Here is an 18,022-nt window from a genome sequence, read left to right as displayed (position 1 = left end):
GCATTGATCCATCCTCAGAACTTTCTCGTCTTCCCAGTGGAATCCATTAAATGCTGACTTCCATCCCCTCCCGGTCCCCGGTCCCTGGTCCCCGGCAGCCACCATGCCACTTTGTGTCTCTGTGAATTTGCCTACTCTCTGTCCTTCGTGGAAATGGAATCATACAGGATTTGTCCTTTTGGGCTGCGTTAATTGCACTTAGCATAACATCCTCAAAGTTCATCCGCATTGGAGCAAGTGCCGAGATTTCCCTCCTTCTTGAGACTAAAGTTCCACTGCGTGTGTGTTCCATTTTGTTCATCCCTTCCTCTACCCACAGACACTGGGGTTGCCTCCCCCTTTTGACCTGTGGGAATCATGCTGCTGCGAACGTGGGCAGGCACATGTCTCTTTGAAACCCAGTGTTCAGTCCTTTTCAGGGTCCCCAAGTGGAATATCCATGTTGTAGTGTCATCCTGTTTTTAATTTTTCCTTGTGGAGTTTTTGCAGGATGGTATTTGCAATCTCCAGGGAAGCGATTTTCCTGTATAGGTTAGTTCGATCACGCACTCCGTCTGTTTCCCAGAGGACTGGACCCATGCTCTGGGTGGGTGTCCCATGCCCCTGAGCATCCCAAGCGCAGGGATGGGGCAGCACGCCGACCCCGCACTGCAGCTCCATGTCCTGGAAGGCTCAGCTTTCATTCCACTCCATTCTTGGGTGTGTGTCGAAGAGAAAACCTCCCTTGACAGGTCCTGAGAGGATACTTGTATCGAACTGGGTTGAAAGCTCGCTCCCTTTAGACATTAAGGTGAGTGTAAATGCATGGGGTGCTGGCCCAGCAGGTCTTGGGGAGAGCTGCTCCGAGTGTGCTTTTCTCGGAAAGATGGCTTGATGAGTTCATTTTGATCCCTTTGTGTTCACATCGCCGTTCCCAGCCCTTGACTTTTTGGGTTTTCATTCTGCAGAACCCCACCTCGCTCCCACCCAGCTGGGAGGAAGGCGTGCTGACCCCTGAGAGTGTGGGGCGCTTGTCCCTCGTGACTTCCTGGGTAGGGTTTGAAAATAATTAAGCAGGTTTCTCACGGATGTGGGGTTCCATTTGCTGCTGTGTTTCAGCCCCTTTGACTAGAAAGGTGGACAAGCTCGATGGTGTTAGTTTTGTACGATGAAAAGGGCCATGTGGGGCAATGTGGGGCTGGCCGCACAGTGGTGGGAATGGACCTCATCCCACCTGATGGTACCCTGGGAGGGGTGAAGATGACTCTAATTTTACCAGATGTGCTTCCCACGGTTAAAAAAGCCTGAAGAACTGAAGGCATGGGGCTGGGTGGAAACTTAGTAAATCTGGAACCTGAATGGTTTTTTTTTTTAAGATTTTATTTTATTTGTCAGAGAGAGAGAGAACACAAGCATGGGGAGTGGAAGAGGGAGAAGTAGACTCCCCACAGAGCAGGGAGCCCGACTCCGGGCTTGATCCCAGGACTCTGGGATCATGACCTGAGCCGAAATAAGACATTTAACCCACTGAGCCACCCCGGCCTCCCTGGAGCTTCGACATTTTGTCAGCGGTACTCTGTGCTTCTCAGACTGTCAGGGAAAGAACGAATCAGTTTCCCCCCAATCACTGCAAACCAGGACTTTCCTAAATCACAATGAAAGGCATTGATAGATGAACGGGGAGAGAGAGACGTGGTGTATATACAAGGAATACCACTCAGCCATAAAAAGGGGTGAGATCTTGCCATTCATGACGACATGAGGAGCCCTAGAGGGGATGATGCCAAGTGAAATAATCAGAAAAAGACAAATAGCATATGCTTTCACTTATATGTGGAATCTGAAAAAACAAAACAAACAAACAAAACAGAAACAGACTCATAAATACAGAGGACCAACCGGTGGTCGCCAGAGGGGAAGGGTGGGGGGCTGGGCCAAATAAATAAAGGGTATCAAGAAGTACAAGCTTACAGTTATAAAATAAATAAGTCACAGGGATGAAAAGTACAGCATAGGGAATATGGTCAATAATATTGTAATAACTTTGTAGGGTGATGGGTGGTTGGTGACCCCCAGTGGGGGAGTGAGCATTTCATAATGTGTGCAAGTGTAGAATAACTGTGTTGTAAACCTGAAACTAATACAGTGTTGTACCTGAACTGTACTTCAATAAAAAAAGAAAACAATTGGATAAAATCCATTTAATAATGCAGAGACCATGTGACCATGATTTAAAGCTAAACCCCAATAAAATAAACAAAGCCGAAGGGATTTTCACTTTGTGGCGTGTTGGACTAGCCGGCTGCTCTGGCTGTGGGGGGGGGGGGGGGAGAACCCTGGGGGGCACCCCCAGCTGAGGTCAGGAGCCTGCCCGCGAGGGATCGCCTCCCGGGGGTTTTCGTGGCACTGTGCCACGTGGTCGGTCAGTGTTTGGTAGTCGCACAGACTGCTGAGCCATCTTCCGCGGCTTCTTTTCCCCCAAATGTGCGGACTTCTCGAAGATTCCGAGGCACAGGTCTGGTTCTGTGGGTCAGGGAAGTATTTTCCTTCTAAACTGGAAGCTTGTCATTGTTGACGTCCCAGGTAGGCACCTGGATAAGCTACTGAAAAGTCAGTCTGCCCTCCCTGGGGAGAGCCGCCTACAGCCTGGGGGCACACATGCCCTCCTGACCTTGGCCCCCCAGGCCACACCAGAGGGCTCCCGGGGGAGGCTGCCTTCTGTGCACTGTCACCGCCTCCTGCAGCCGGAGCTGAGGTCACTGCTGGGACAGTGACCAACGCCACGCCTCCGGGTTTGGTGTGGTTTAAAAAGCCTCCTTCTGAGTTTTACTTTATTATGCCTGCTCAGCAGTTATTACTTTTTTTTTTTTTTAGCATTCTCTTCAAATGAGCAGTGTTTTTCCCTTTTCATTAATAATTGTTTTTTTGAAAACCAGCAATTCGGAGTTGCATATAAACGTAGTCTATAATTTTCTGCATTTCCTTTAATATACATTCTCGTGCTGGGATCTAGAATTTCCCAGGAAAGTCTCAACTCTTAGTTCAAAAAAAAAACAAAAAAACAAAAAAAACCCAGCATGCTGGTGGGCTCCTTGTCTTTGTTCTTGGACTTTCTCCCCAATTTCTTCACATTGGCTCTCATTTCCACATCCTCTTCTGGAGTGTGCGTTTGGCCTGCCCCCGCCCCACCGCCCCCTCCACTCATCAACTGTGTGGAGCCAGGGGCTTGACCCAGTTTTGTTTGGTGCCCGTGTGTGTGCCCATGTGTGCACATGTGCATGTGTATGTGCACGCGTGTGCGTGTGTGTGCACTCATATCCACGTGCACACGTTATACAGCTGTGGGCTAGGAGCAGTCCCAGGCAGTGGGCGTGAGTGATGAGCAGTTTTATTTCTCCTTCTGGATGAACCATGGCGCCCTGAAGCCAGAGGTGGCCTTAGAAACGAGCAGCTGTCCAAGACCCCTGGGGGATCGTGATGAGCCAGAGTGTCTGATTTTGGAGACTGGAGAGTGTCGGCCTGAAGGGCACCCTTGTGCCTTTCTGTAGGGCTGGTGGCCCCTCAAGTGCAGGGAAGAGGCTCCCACCCGCTGTCTTCAGGGTAGCCCCAGGCGGCTGGCACGGTGCCTGGACTCCTGCCAGGCCTCTGCCTCAGTCCTCCCACTGGGAAGCAGAAGGGCCGAGACTTTGCCCCAGGGTGAGGGCACGTCTGGCTTTGGCCCAGGTCCTGCCACCCAGTCCTGGAAGGTGGCCTGGAGGAAGACAGTGCCCTCTCCTCACTGCTGGCCGAACCCACCTGAAGGAGCATTCTTGGGCCCTGGCGACTCCTGGGCGTACCTGGGTCAACGGAATGAAGCTGGGAGAGGTTCCCAGGTTCTGATTCGGGGAATCTTCTCGCCCGGATTCCCAGCTGTTATGCTGGTGCTCACTCAGACCGGGGCTTTGCACGAGGCTGCCACTCTGACCGGGTGGGGCCGCGAAGCCTGGCCTGATGATGGTTCCCCTTGATTTCATTCCTCTGAATATGTAAACTCAGTCTCCTTCACAAGCATTTCAGCCCTCAACAGATTGTGTTTTTGGAAATCAAACGGATTTTGTTTTGAGAATATCGCAGTGTGCTTTTGTGTACATAAAAGAAGCGTGGGCATTTTATTGCCGTATACTTTTTAGCAGACCTAAGACTCGGGGATTTTTATGAGCTCCAAGTGAGCCTGTTCGAGAAACCGACCGCATTTGCTGTGAGCCCCCGCTGTCTGCAGAGCTGCCAACATTCTCGCTGTGCCTAGGATGACCCGGCTACCCGAAGTGGTGGGCAGTGTGCTGCCTTCTGGGACCTGGAGAATGTGGGGGAACCCATTCCTGGGGAGGGAGCCCAGCTGCCAGGCTTCCCTGTGCTTCCACAGTGTGTTGGCAAGCACCCGGGACCCCCCCCCGCCCTGCCCCTGTGTCCACACAGGCTCCTCCACAGGGGCCTGGAGTCAGGCCCACCCGCTGCCCTTCCTCGGGGGCACAGAAGATCCCCATCACCGTCTGCACGTGGCCCGCTTTCCCTTTTCCTTGAAATCACACTTGAGGGGAGAATTTTTTTTTTTTTTGTATTGTGTTATTTTTAAATAGGTGGGGTTTTTTTCCTTATTTTTTTTCTTTTTCTTTTTTTTTAAGATTTTATTTATTTATTTGACAGAGACACAGCGAGAGAGAGAACACAAGCAGGGGGAGTGGGAGAGGAAGAAGCGGGCTTCTGCCGAGCAGGGAGCCCAGTGCGGGCTCGATCCCAGGACCCTGGCATCATGACCTGAGCCGAAGGCAGACGCTTAACGACTGAGCCACCCAGGCGCCCCATTCCTTATTTTTTTAATTGTGGTAAAATAGATATGCCATAAAACGACCATTTTAACCATTTTTCAGTGTACGGTTTGTTGGCACTAAGTACCTTCCCATTCTCCAGAGTTCTTTCCTCTTGCAGAAATGAAAGCCTGTCCCCATCGAAGGTGAACCCCCTACTCCCCTCCCCAGCCCCAGGCAGGCTACTTTCGGTCTCTGTGGATTTGGTGACTCTGGGTTCCTCCTGTAAGTGGAACGTGACAGCCTTTGTCTTTTTGTGACTGGCTTATTTCACTTGGTGTCATGTCTTCAAGGTTCCTCCATGCTGTACCACGTGACAAGATTTCTTTCTTGGTTATATGGTTTTTACTCGGTCATTTGTTTGGTTGGTGCGGATAAGATGCTGCTATGTTGACCCCATGCTGATGAAGCTGATTCACATTAACACGAGTTCAGCAGTGTTCTTGTGACCCGTGGGCTGGTGTGTCTGCAAGGGCCGGCTCCGCCCTGGGTCTGGAGTTGGTGGGGGGGGTGCCCTGGCCACACGGCAGTTTGGAGGCCCCAGTGCGTGAACGTCGGCAGCAGCTCCCCATCAGGGACTGCTTGGGGGGGGATCTGGTTTTGGTAGGGGCAGCCGCAGGCCCACGGGGCTGAGATTGGGAAGGTGGCAAGGAAGTGGGCCGGACAGCTGATGCTGGGGAGTCAGAGGGAAGGGCCGGAGAGGGAGAGGGAGGCTTACTCCATTTTGTGATAAGGAAGCATAGAAAATTGAGCATTCTGCTCTGGCTTAGAAATGAGAGATTTCTCTCATGAAGGAAAGAATCAGATAAAGAAAACACGAGGAAAACTTTGAGAACGATTGCTTCTCCCCCCTTCCTCTCTGTTTTGGTGGGAGCCCCAGTCTCTCAGTTCTTCACAGAGCTCGTGGAACGTCAGTCAGCCACCTTGAGATGTACCTGGGAGGCTGGCTCACGTTTCTGGAGAAGAGATCCCAGCCTATTCAGGCCACGGGGTCATTGTGGAGGAGAAAGCTCCAGTACGTCCGGGAGCTGGGACCTTGAGCCGGCTGGAGCCTTTATGAACCATTTTGTCTCCCTGAGCCTCAGTTTCTCCATCTGTAAAATGGGTGTGACAACCGCATTGTGTGGATGAAAGCGTTGTTGGGTCAATTGAGGGAGAAGCCTCTTGGAGGACCTCCTTTAAGATCCCTTGGCCTGGTGCTCTAGTCCCAAACTCTGGCCAGCACCTGGCTCAGGTACAGACGGCCCGGTTTGCCCAGGAGCTGTGGACAAAGAAACAGCGCTCCTCCCGTGTCTCAGGTTTAGAAATGTCAGAGTGCTTTTCTTTTTCACCCTCTGCCGAAGGAGTAAGGTACTAAGCCTGCATTTGAAATTACCCAGAGCTTTCTCTCCTGTGTGGGAACCTAGAGCTTATTTTTATATTGGGGGCAGGGTAGATAAACCAGGTGACAGCGTAGATAAACCGGGTGACAGCATTGTTGTTTTGGCTACATGCGAAGCAACTTGTAAACTGTTTCTGTTTCCTGGTTGTAACAAGTTTAATGACTTCCCACAGGTATGTGCAACTGTTAGCAGGTTTGCATTTGGTGGGGGAGCTGGATACAGTGTAACTCATTCTGTGTATACCGCGTACTTTATGTATTCATGGCGTGTAGCTCACACGATCCCTCTTAGTGCAGTTTGCCCTGCAGGCGGGTAGAGTAAAACCGTTGGATGAGACAGTCTTTGATTCTGTACATGAGTGACAGAGAAGGATCGGGGAGATCTCGGATGAGCGTCAAACATCTGATCCGTGGGCCAAGGAGCTTGCTGGGCAGCTTCCTGACTCTTCTCATGAAAACCCTCTAGCTTTCTTTTTTTTTAAATCTTCCCAGAAAAGTGATTTAACAATCTAGTACCTGATTGAACGGTGTGCTAATTCTTAATTCCAAGAGTTCTTTTTCTTAGTTGTGCTTTAATTAATATGGATTCCCTTCTGAGAAACAGGTGTGTGTTCTTGACTTCCAGCTTTTTTGCCTCCGCGAGGGGGCTTATGTTCCTCCGTCTTCACGGGATCGTGGAGGCTGTCAGCACACGCGGCCGCTTCTCTGCCTCAGTAATTCCCAAGCAGCTTCCAAGACGCCCTCCTTCCCACCATCACCTGCTCTGCCATGCCTTCCTAGGGGCATTCGTCACCTGGGTTCTCTGACTTGGCCATGACTCCGCCAGCAAGTGGAATAGGACGAGGCCTCTTGGTGCAGCTCAGGTGGTTCCTGGCAGCATGCATCCTTGAGGCGTGGACAGTGTGACCCAGTTGTCGTTCTCAGCTGCCCTCCTTGTTGGGAGAGCTGCCCCTGCTGTTGCTTCTGGAGCAGAACAGGGTGCTCTGGGCCAAGGCCAGTGGGAGGTGCCTCAGTGGCCCTGGGCATGCCGGGTCCGAGGCCCCCTGCAGCCTCCTTGGGGCCTTGGGCTGGCAGAGTGTGTGGAGGTGGGCAGGGGCCCTCACGGGCTCGGGCGGCTCTCTTCTCCACACCAGATCTCGGCCGGGGCTCTGTTCGAGCTGGGTGCAGAGGCAGGGGCCGCACCCTGAGACGGGGACAGACTCCGCTGGTAAACAGGACTGGCCTTGGGCGTCGCTGCAAGAATTCATGAGTTAAGGGCACCTGAGTGGGGGGGGTGCCCTTTGCGTGTAGGGCCCTGGCACGGACCCCCTGGTGGAGGGGGCCCTTTGCTATGCTGGCTGCATGGACGAGTGCATTTGTCACACCCTGACAACCAAGTTGTCATACAGAAATGACACCTCAGTAAGTTGGTGTGAACCCAAGTGTGATCCTGGGCTTCGGATCCTGGCTCTTCCTGCGTGTTTTTGGACAAGTCACTTAACATCATGGGTCTGCAGAAGGAAACACGTCCTTTTCATGCACCAGCACCTTGCCACTCACCCTGGGTCCTTACATAGGCCACAGGTCACTTCTCCGAGGGAGGTTGCAGTGGTCCGTTTGCAGAGACGCAGCTAGACACGGGATGCCTCACTAACCGTGCGTAGCCTTCCGGGACTCCCTTTCCGGAGGTGGTGACCATCATGGTGCGGCCCTGGGGGCCTGGGGGCCTGGGGGCCCAGCTGCGGTGAGGTCTGGTCTGAACCTGCGGAATGTCCACTGGCCTGTCTCTCTCTCTCCCTCTGTCCTCAGGCACCTCCATCCTGTCACCTGGTGGCTCCCAGGCCCGAGGGATGCTCCCTCTGTTACCATGAATAGGAGCGTGGATTTGGTGACACAGCTCAGGACATTCTGGAGCAGACCCATCCTCAGGGAGGGACTCTGGATGTCCTGGCCTGGGTCTACCCCTGGTACACCAGCCTGGCCTCCTTTCTGGAGCTCTGGATGTCCCAGGGTCTTAAGGGCTCTCATTTAAAAGAAGCTTCGAGGTTCAGAGTAAGCTACGCCCTGGCCCCAGGCCCCTCCTTGGTGACCCCGACTACCCAGCCGTATGCCCACCTCCAGGAAGCCTGTTGGCTACACTGTGGCTCCTCAGCCTCACCGCACATCCTAGCTCCCACACCTTTGGCCAGGCACCACCCTCCCACTAGAATGCCCTCCATGTCCTCCCTCTAAAACCTGCTCATTGCTCTGAGCACCACTCAGCATGTGTGCTTGCTTTTATCTGATGGTGATGCAAATCTGTGCTACTTTTTAGGGGCCCCTGCCATGGGATTATTTATACCATTTATTAGCCCCTGTCGCCTGGCAGCCCCTTAAAGGAGAAGGGTGTACCAAGAGACCCTGGTGCAGATGGGGTGGGAAGGCCTGCTGTGAATTTATGCAATTATTTTAACTCCAAACGGGAGACCGTATTTGGATGCACTTTGAAAATTAAGTAGTATCGTTTTAATTGCTAATGTTAATAATTAGCCTGACTCTCAAGTTTAATGGGACTTGCAGACTCCCAGCCTCCCACTTAATTTGGGGGTGTTGATTCTGATCACAGCTCCTCGCTGGGCTGGGTGGGGTTCCTCCAGCTACCCCCCCCCAGGATGTCCAGTGTGTGCCCAGCTGCTGGGGCTGAATTTAACAGACAAAGAAGAGGAGCTTTCCCAGGGCGGAAGCAGCCCCCTCTCCCTGCCTGACTCCCCACTCTCTCCAAGTGAGCCGTTACCCCCAGGAGAGGGTCTGAGGAGAGCCCTCGAGGGCGGTGCAGCCCAGCCGGTGTTGGCTGGGGCCTGGCCAAGCGGAAAAGCAGGCCTGTCAGGAATGATTAAAGAGCCCAGTGTTGGAAAAGAACAGGCCTTTATGTCGGTGGTAAAATGATTAGGAAGTAATAAGAAAAACGCAGGTTTGAACAGAACATTGTTTTGTTTAATCAGTTCTAAGTCAAAAGGAAAAAAAAAGGGACCCTTAGAAGTCATTTTAAAAGGGATTACAACATACACGTGAACATTTTTCCATCTACTTTATGGGTTTAAGCTTTTGGGGGAAGGGGCTGGTCAGGTCTCTGTTCCAGGTTCTGGTCTCATTGCTCACTCGGATGAGGCCGTTTCTGTAATGGGAGCCAGAAGCAGAGGTGAGTGAGAGACGTGTGAGCAGGAAATGTCACCTGGTGACTCACGGTTCTGTGGGCTGCACAAGATCCAGATGGGGCCAGATCTTTACAGAAGCCAAGGAGAGAAGCCTGGAGCTTGATCTCCTTGTAAGGAGAAATGAGGATCTGAAGGATAATGAATTCTGTTGATTGTAAAGCATCACTCCTCTTACCACGCTCCGCTTTATTGTGCTCTGCGGATACAGCATTTTTTTGCCAATTCAAGTTTTGTGGCAACCCTGTGTTGAGCAAGTCTATCCTCGCTCTTTTTCCAGCAGAATTTGCTCACTCTGTGTCTCCATGTTACAGTTTTGTAATTCTTGCAACATTTCAAACTTTGATTTCATCATTATTACATTCGTTACGGTGATCTGTGTGATCTGTGCTTTTGACTTGCTGAAACCTCAGATGATGGTTAGCATTTTAAAGTAATAAAGTACTTTTAAATTGAGGGGGCATACATTGTTGTTTTAGACACAGTGTTACTGCACCCTTAATAGACTACAGCATAGTGTACACATAATGTCTCTGTGTGCTGGGAAACCAAAAAATTCATCTGACTTGCTTTAGTGACATATTGCTTGCTCTGTTGTGGCAGTCTGGAACCGAACCTGCATCATCTCCGAGGTGTGTCTGTAGTGTTTCTAAAGATAAACTTGACAGCAACAGAACTGGGGGGAAGCAGGGGGTCCAGGGTTGCATCTAGAAGATTCAGTTCCAGGCAAAGTCTGCGGCTACGAATATGACCAGTGGAGCAGCAATGGCAGGACCTGATGGGGTAGCTGCAGCTGCTTTTTCTTATAAGACTGCAGGGTACAGACTCCTGATTTTCCCTTTTGGAAGGAGATAGACAGACAGATTTGGGGAAACTTTTCCAATCATGGGGCCTAATTTCTCTTGGACTCTATGGGTGTTATTATTGCTTACAACACTAAACTTGCAACATTTGTAAAAACGTTGAATATTCTTAGATGATCTGACATGGGTTAATGCTTTACTGATGTTCTGGCCGTCTCAGAGTTTTCACAGGTGCCCCTGGCTTCCCTGCATCACCAAATACTTGAATCATCAAATGAAGGAAGAGGTTTTTGTTTGTTTGTTTTTTTAATGGACTTTATTTTTTAGAGTCCTTTGAAGTTCACAGCAAAACTGAGCAGAAGGTACAGAGAATTCCCATATACCTCCTGCCCCCACATATGCACATCCTCCCCCATTATGAACATCCCTTACCAGAGTTAGAGTCATGAATCCACACTGACACATCATAATCATCCAAAGTCTATATTTTATGTTATGGTTTACTCTTGGTGTTGTATATTCTGTAGTTTTGGACGAATGTACAGTGACATGTATCCACCCTTATAGTATCAGAGTAGTTTCGGTGCACTAAAAATCCTCCGTTCTCTGCCAGTTTATTATCCCTGCCCCAAACTCCTGTCAACCACTGATCTCTTTACCATCTCCATAGTTTTGCCTTTTCCCAAACGTCATAGAGTTGGAATCCTACAGAATTAGTCTTTTCAGATTGGCGCTTTTTTTTTAACTTAGTAATATGCATTTAAGTTTCTTCCATGTCTTTTCATGGTTTAATAGCTCACTTCTTTTTAGTGCTGAGAAATATTCCATTGCCCGGTTATACCACAGTTTATTTATCCATTCACCCCCTGGAGGATATTCTGGTTGCTTCCAAATCTTGGCAGTTATGAATAAAGCTGCTGTAAACATCCACGTGCAAGTTTTTGTGTGAACATAAATTTTTACTTACTCTGGTTAGATATCAAGGAGTGCTTGCAGGATTAAATGTTAAGAGTATGTTTAGTTTTGCAAGAAGCTGCCAAGTGTTTTCCAGTGTGGCTGTACCATTTTTTATTCCCACCAACAATAAATGGTAAGAGTATGTTTAGTTTTGCGAGAAATGGCCAAGTGTTTTCCAGTGTGGCTGCACCACTTTTTATTCCCACCAGCAATAAATGAGAGTTCCTGTTGCTCCACATCTTCACCAGCATTTAGTGTTGTCAGTGTTCTGAATAGGAGGAGTTTTCAGTGAAGGAATAATTGTCTTAAAAGGGACCAGAAAGGACAGAATTCTCTTACATCCACAGGAGTAACAATGGAAATGCCAAGGGACATTCACGGTTTCCAAGTAGGGTCCTGGGCATGTTTGGGGGCACCTGCAAGTTCTCTATGAGAACTTTCATGGTTGTGTTTGTCTGTTCAAGGGTAATCTAATCTAAAATTGGTGTGCTCAATTAGCAAACAAACACACAGGTATCCCCTGCTTTTTAAAAGTTTACCTTACACCACTTTGCTTCTGTGAAAGACCTCCATTAGTACCTGTTCTCACTAGTCAGAAGAAATCCGAAGAGGATTTTCACTTTTATGAAAACAGGCGTGAAGTGAAAGGAGCCTTAGTGTTGGTTTTGCAGCTAGCCCTGGGAGAGGAGCAGTGAGAGTGGCACCACCCAGCTCCTTCCCTGGGAACTACACTCAGCAGCATCTCAGCATCCAGCCACCAGGGCCTTAAACTGCGTCTGTGAGCATATGTGCTTTATCTCGATTTATTTTGTGCATCTGTTAATAAGATAAGCTTTTCAGAGACCTTAGGACATAAGGAGTGATTTTTTGGGTTGAGAACACTCAAAAAATTGCCCATTGAAATGGATGGTAATTCCTTCTTTGCTTTATGCCGTTTTGGTTTATGAAAGGTTTCATGGGAGCCCTCTACTTTTGGATAGCGGGGGAATCCTGTATTATGATGTCAGTGGGGATCAGGTGAGCCTGAGGCGTGTCGTACAAATACAGGTGGGAGATGTGGGACAGAAACACTGGAAGGTCCAAGGAAGAACTTTCCCTGTAGACAGAATGGCCAGTGCCAAGGCCCCGAGGCTGAAACAAGGGTGGAATGTTCCTGGAACAGCACAGGGCCTGTGTGGCTGGAGGTGGGTGCTGGGGGAGTGGGGCCAGGCTCGGAGGGCCTTGCAAGCCACAGTAGGGATGTAGATTTGTATTCTGCATGCACCGGGAAGCTTTTGGAAAGCTTTGAGTGGAAGAATGTTGTAATCTGGTTTTATGTTAAAAAACACGCTGCCCAAGAGCAGAGCCAGGAGCAGCAGAAGATGGAGCTGGCTGCCCGTCTGCCTCCTTGCAGGTGCTTGGCAGAATGCAGAGGTGCCCTGAGCTTCCACCCCACCTGCCTCCCCCCCAGCAGCCCGTGATTAGGATGGATTTCTCCTTCGTCATTAGGTTGTATTAAGAAAGGGAGATTGTCCAGCCAGCCTGGCCTTGTCTCCTGAGATCTTCCTTTCAGAGAAGGAAGTCAGGAGTCGAACTGTGAGAAGGATTTGATGTGTGTTGCCAGATTTGAAGATGGAGGGGGCCATGTGGCAAGGAATGTAGAAAGCTTCTAGAAGCTGAGAGCGGCTGCTCCCAGGAACAGCCAGCGAGGGAATAGGGGCTTCAGTTCTGCACATACAAGGAACAAAAATCAGACGACAACCCGAGGGAGCCCAGAGCCACTGGCAAGGAACCCTGCCTTGCTGACAGCTTGCTTTTGGGTTGGAGAGGCCAAGCTGAGAACCTGCCATGCCGTGCTTGGACTTCTCATCTGCATCAAGTGTTGTTCGGAGCCTCTGAATTTGTGGGGACTTGTCATATGGCAGTAGAAGCAGACTGAACACTTGAAAACACAGTTGCAAAATTCCTCTATAGAATTTAGCCAGTGATACCAGGCAACATGTTAAAAGAACAATAAGAAGAAGGTTTACCCTAGAAATTCTAATATGATTCAAAACACCCACATGAACAGGTTGGTGGGAAAAATCTCAGCGAATGCTGTGGTGCTTGTGCTAAATTTCAGAATTCTTCGCTGGTGAAAAATTTAGCAAAATAGGCTTGGCTAAGTCAATAAAAAGAGTCTTCTGGAAACCTGCAGGGAGCATTACATTTCAGGTAAAACACATGGAAGGCAGTGACCAGATAGGTCTGCCCTCACCGTTGCTGTCTGGTGCCATTCTGGAAGTCCCAGCCAACATAACAATTAGAAAGGGTGAGAGAAAGCTGTCTTTATTTGTGGGTTATAGAAATGTTAATCTGGAAAATTCAAGAGAATCAACTGACAAGTATCAAAATTAGAGCATTTAGCAAGGTGACCAGATGTGAGTTAACATAGAAAGCCCACCGGTATCCGGCTGCATCGGGAGTGACCCTATCGGAACAAAACAAGTACCTTTAAGCACCTGACAGCTAGTCTGTAAATTCAGTGCATTGCTCATCAAAATCCCAAAAGGCTTTTTCATCAAACTCAGCGAGTGATTCTAAAATTCACGTGGGAGTGCACAACCTCAACACAACTGAGGCCATTTTGAAAATGAACAGTCAAGGTGGGGAGGTGATCTCCCTAGAGAGCGCAGCGTAGTCTGAGGCTCTGCTGATTGAAATGGTGCCATGGTGCCATGTTGCCATGGGAACAGACAACCGTCCCCCAGACTCCCGTGTTGACGTCCCAGCCCCCACTACCTCGGAAAGGGACTGCATATGGAGACAGGGGCTTCCAAGAAGGAAGTTAACATGAGGTCGTTAGGGTGGGTCCCCATCCAGTGAGGCTGGTGTGGTTATGAGGCCATCAGGACACACACATCCACGGAGGGATGCCCCGGTGAGGGCACAGCGAGGAGACGTCTGGCTGTGAACACGCTCAGGAGAGAGCAGCCCTGCTCACACCTCAGTCGTGGACGTCCAGCCTCGGGGACCTGAAGGAGAGACATTTCCTGCCCACAGCCGCCCAGGCTGTGTGCTTCACTGTGGGAGCCCCTGAAAACAAATAACGCTGACCAAGTAGGAAAACAGAGGCCCAAACGCTGAGTCCAAACAACTGAGCCACGCCTGTGTGAACACTTCATATGATAAAGGTGTTGGGGCTGTCAAGTTCTCGACTGGGGAAAAACGTCTCTCCCTTCATCATTTGCAAAAAAAATTCCAGATGGGATTTTGAGCTAAAGTTTATTTATTTATTTTTTTTTTAAATTTTTTTTTTTTTTTTTTTTAAGATTTTATTTATTTATTTCAGAGAGAGAGAATGAGAGAGAGCACATGAGAGGGGGGAGGGTCAGAGGGAGAAGCAGACCCCCCGCTGAGCAGGGAGCCCGATGCGGGACTCGATCCAGGGACTCCAGGATCATGACCTGAGCTGAAGGCAGTCGCTTAACCGACTGAGCCACCCAGGCGCCCATAAAGTTTATTTTTTTAAAAAAATTATTTATTTAGAGAGAGAGAGAGTGAGCACGAGAGAATCCTAAGCAGACTCCCTGCGGAACGCAGAGTCCGATGCGGGGCTCAATCCCATGATCCTGAGGTCATGACCTGAGCCAAAATCAAGAGTCGAACGCTTAACCCACTGAGCCACCCAGGAGCCCCTTGAGCTAAGGTTTAAAGGAGTGCACTTAAGAGGTCAAGTTTGTAGTCTCAGCCTGGGAAGATTTCTTAGTGAATACAAAAAAAGCTTTGTGGGTGAGGATGCCTGCATTTTTGATGTAAAGCGTTATCATTGCCCGGTGACGCCATCTGGAAGTGAGAATTTCTTCTCATTTTCCTGAGAAATCTTCCACTCGGACAACCGATTTCAGGGCTTTCTTGTCCCGGAGAAGAGGTCGGGGGCAGAGGGAACTGGAGCGACCCCAGCGCAGACAGGATGGGGCGCGTGGCCTTGTTTGGGAACCACTGAATTCCAGGCGCGACTCTGCTCTCATGGGACAGCCAGTGTCTACGCTGCCTCGCAGACCCTCCTCTTCAACCCCGTGTGTAGGCGTAGAATCAAGATATGTACCCCAAAACATGCAAGGAAGATGACTCTTTGGATGGAGGGGATTTTTTTTTCCTGCTGGACAAGCTGGGCATCATATTTTAATGGACTCGGAGCGTGTGAACCTTGGTCTTTAAACAAAATGTGTCTCGTGTGACATCTTCTTAGCCCCTTGAAGCCCAACTGTGTTCTGTGAGTCGTAGTTACAAAGTCTGTCCAAAAGATCTGGAACTGGGGTGGGCACATTCTATGTGTGCACTCACAGGGGTCCCCGTGGACCCCCTGCAGACCTTGGGAAGCTGGGGTGTCTGTGTGGGGAACGTGGGGGGATGGGTGAAGGTTGTGGCAGGTGGGAGAGGGAGGTCTGGAAGGGTGTGCACACAGGCTGCCCGGGGAGAGAAAGCACCATTGTCCCGCAGGACAGGCTGCCCGGGTTCCCCAGAAGTTTCGAGAAGCTGGGGTTCATGTCTCCCTGCTGGAGGCTGAGCATGACTTCCCAGGGAGCGAGTCTCTGCTCACAGAAGTGTCCTTGTCCAGCTGTCCATGTCCCCGGAGGTGGCCCTTGAATTGCTCTCCAGCCTCTGATTCTTTCTTCAGGCTTTTTTTCCAAGAAACTGAAGACAAGAGGTTGTTTGCATTTTCTAAGTAAAGAACAGTCCAGAAAGAGAACACTTCTGGCCCACACTGGGCCGAAGTTGTGGGGGCCCTGCAGTGTGTAGGCAGCAGAGGTACAAGGCCTTTCTGTCGTGCTTTACAAGGGCTGGCTGGCTGTGAGCCTCGGTCTCAGGGGCCGTGACCCCCAGGCCCAGCTCAGGGGCTCACGCCAGAATTACTCTGTCCGACGTGAGGGGATTTCCTGGGGGAATCGGCCACGAACACTCCCTCATTCACTCTACAGGCCCCTTGAAGAGGCGAGGTGCACAGATGCCAATTTTAAAGTTTTCAGAGCTCGAGAAATTTCCAAGTCGGCCTTTCTGAACCTAGGTTTCTCTGGGCCCAGTTTTAGGGGCTCAGGGTGTTCATTGCTGAGTTTTTGCATCTTCCGTTGGCCCTAGTATGTTGAGAAAGCCCAGCATCGATTGCTTTTGAGGAAGGGACTGCAGATGCCTTCTGGTCCTCTTGCACTAGTCAGTGTGGCGGAGAGGTGGGCTCCAGACCCTCAGATGGAGGGACAGCAGGTGCAGGGCTCAGGCCTCCTGACCTGGAGAGCCCCAGTGCTCAGCGGCATGTAGGGACGTTCATTGTCCATTCCCTGTGGGGTGACTTTCATGATGTAGATCTGACGCTGGGCCTTCGGTGTGTCCACCAGTGGCCTCGATGTGTGGAGCGGCCCCGCAGTCATGAGTCTGGGGCCCTGAGCTGCACACTTGGCAGCCTCAGTTCTCCAGGCGGGGGCTGCTTGCTCAGTGCCTGGTATTGGCATGCTCGGTCAGTGCCCGGGACCCTTAGGTCGCCGCCAGTGTCACTGGAAAGGAGTCAGGGTTCAGGACTGTATTGGCTGGGGGTTGGGGAACGAAGCACCCAATCTCTTGTTGATTATGTGGCTTCTCTTCTGAACAGAATTGTTCTGTGGTCATTTGCTTTAATGAGCTGCTGTTCAGACCCAGTTAGGAAGCAAAGAAAAATGGACAGCCGTAGATGTTGAAAAGTGGGAAGAGAAGCTCAAAGGTCCCTTGGGGTGCAGCCTGTGGACGAGTACCAGCTCTCCCCCAGCTCTGGGGAGCGGAGCAGGCTTGGCGGCTGGTGCCCCCCCCCCCCCGGCCTCTGGGCCCGGTGCAGCCACTGGGAATATCTGGACCAAGGCTGCTCCTCTCCCAGTGGCCACTGGTTTCTCTGTATTAACTGGGTCTGGGTATCCTTGTCTCCAGTTACGTGCTGGGCCACACGTTTCATTCTGTCCTTTCTGAGTCGTGGCTTCGGCCATGGTCCGCCTCTGAGTGCAGAGTGGTTGAGGATGCCTGGGCACGGCGGGGAGAGGCTTTCTCCTCGGTTTCACCCCATCCAAGCCTGCCACACTCGTGAGTGTGTAGACGGAGTGTGTAGACTTAAGGGGCCCTTAGAGTGTCCGCCATGAACTGGAGAACGAGTGTGAACAAGTCGATTCTCATGGGAGGGTGTCAGCACCTGGTTATGGCCCCAGGGTTTTCCCGCCTGCGGCGCCCGCTGAGGTGGTCCTGTTTCTCCCGTGGGTCAGCGCAATTTGGGTCCTCATTGTTCGTGCCTGTAAACCTGTGTGAACATCCACATTCCCCTCCATCTAGATGAATGGAACTCAAAAAGGTAACAGGAAGCTCACCTGGGAAGAAGCCTCGGGAAGGCTCCTCAACAGGACTTCCAAGGTCCCATCCCAGGGAGGCACAGCTTGGCCCCACCAGGCTCACAACAGTTTGGAAGTCAATTCCAAGTGTGCACACAAATACGCTGGGAAGGGAGGATCCAGATGACCCGTATTTATGGGAAGGTTCCATCTCTGCAAAGCCATTTTCTTTGTGTACCTTTGGGATGGATGCATATGCGGTCAAAGTGTGAAGTTCTGTGCGAGCACCTTAAATTAATATACATTTAGAGTAGAGGGGACCTTGGAGGGGGGACTGGGAAAGGGATAATAGGGCTTTCACCCGGCTCTTGTGTTGTTCACTTTTGGGGGGGGTACGTCTGAAATATTTCATCCTAAATGATTTCCAAACCTGAAAAGCAGATGGACCCTGAAACTTCCGAAGAATTGGATGCTAGAAATGGAACTAAAAGATCTTCTTCTTCCCCCTAATTTGCCCCGGGCCCAGGGTGGGAGTTGGTCGCCTAGAGCCAAACTCCACCGGCAGGTCCCTCCCAGCCTTGGCTCCGTG

The sequence above is a fragment of the Neomonachus schauinslandi genome, chromosome 13 (assembly GCF_002201575.2).
Source record: "Neomonachus schauinslandi chromosome 13, ASM220157v2, whole genome shotgun sequence".
NCBI lineage: Eukaryota > Metazoa > Chordata > Mammalia > Carnivora > Phocidae > Neomonachus > Neomonachus schauinslandi.
The sequence above is the reverse complement of the archived record's forward strand: the minus strand, read 5'-3'. Positions refer to the sequence as shown.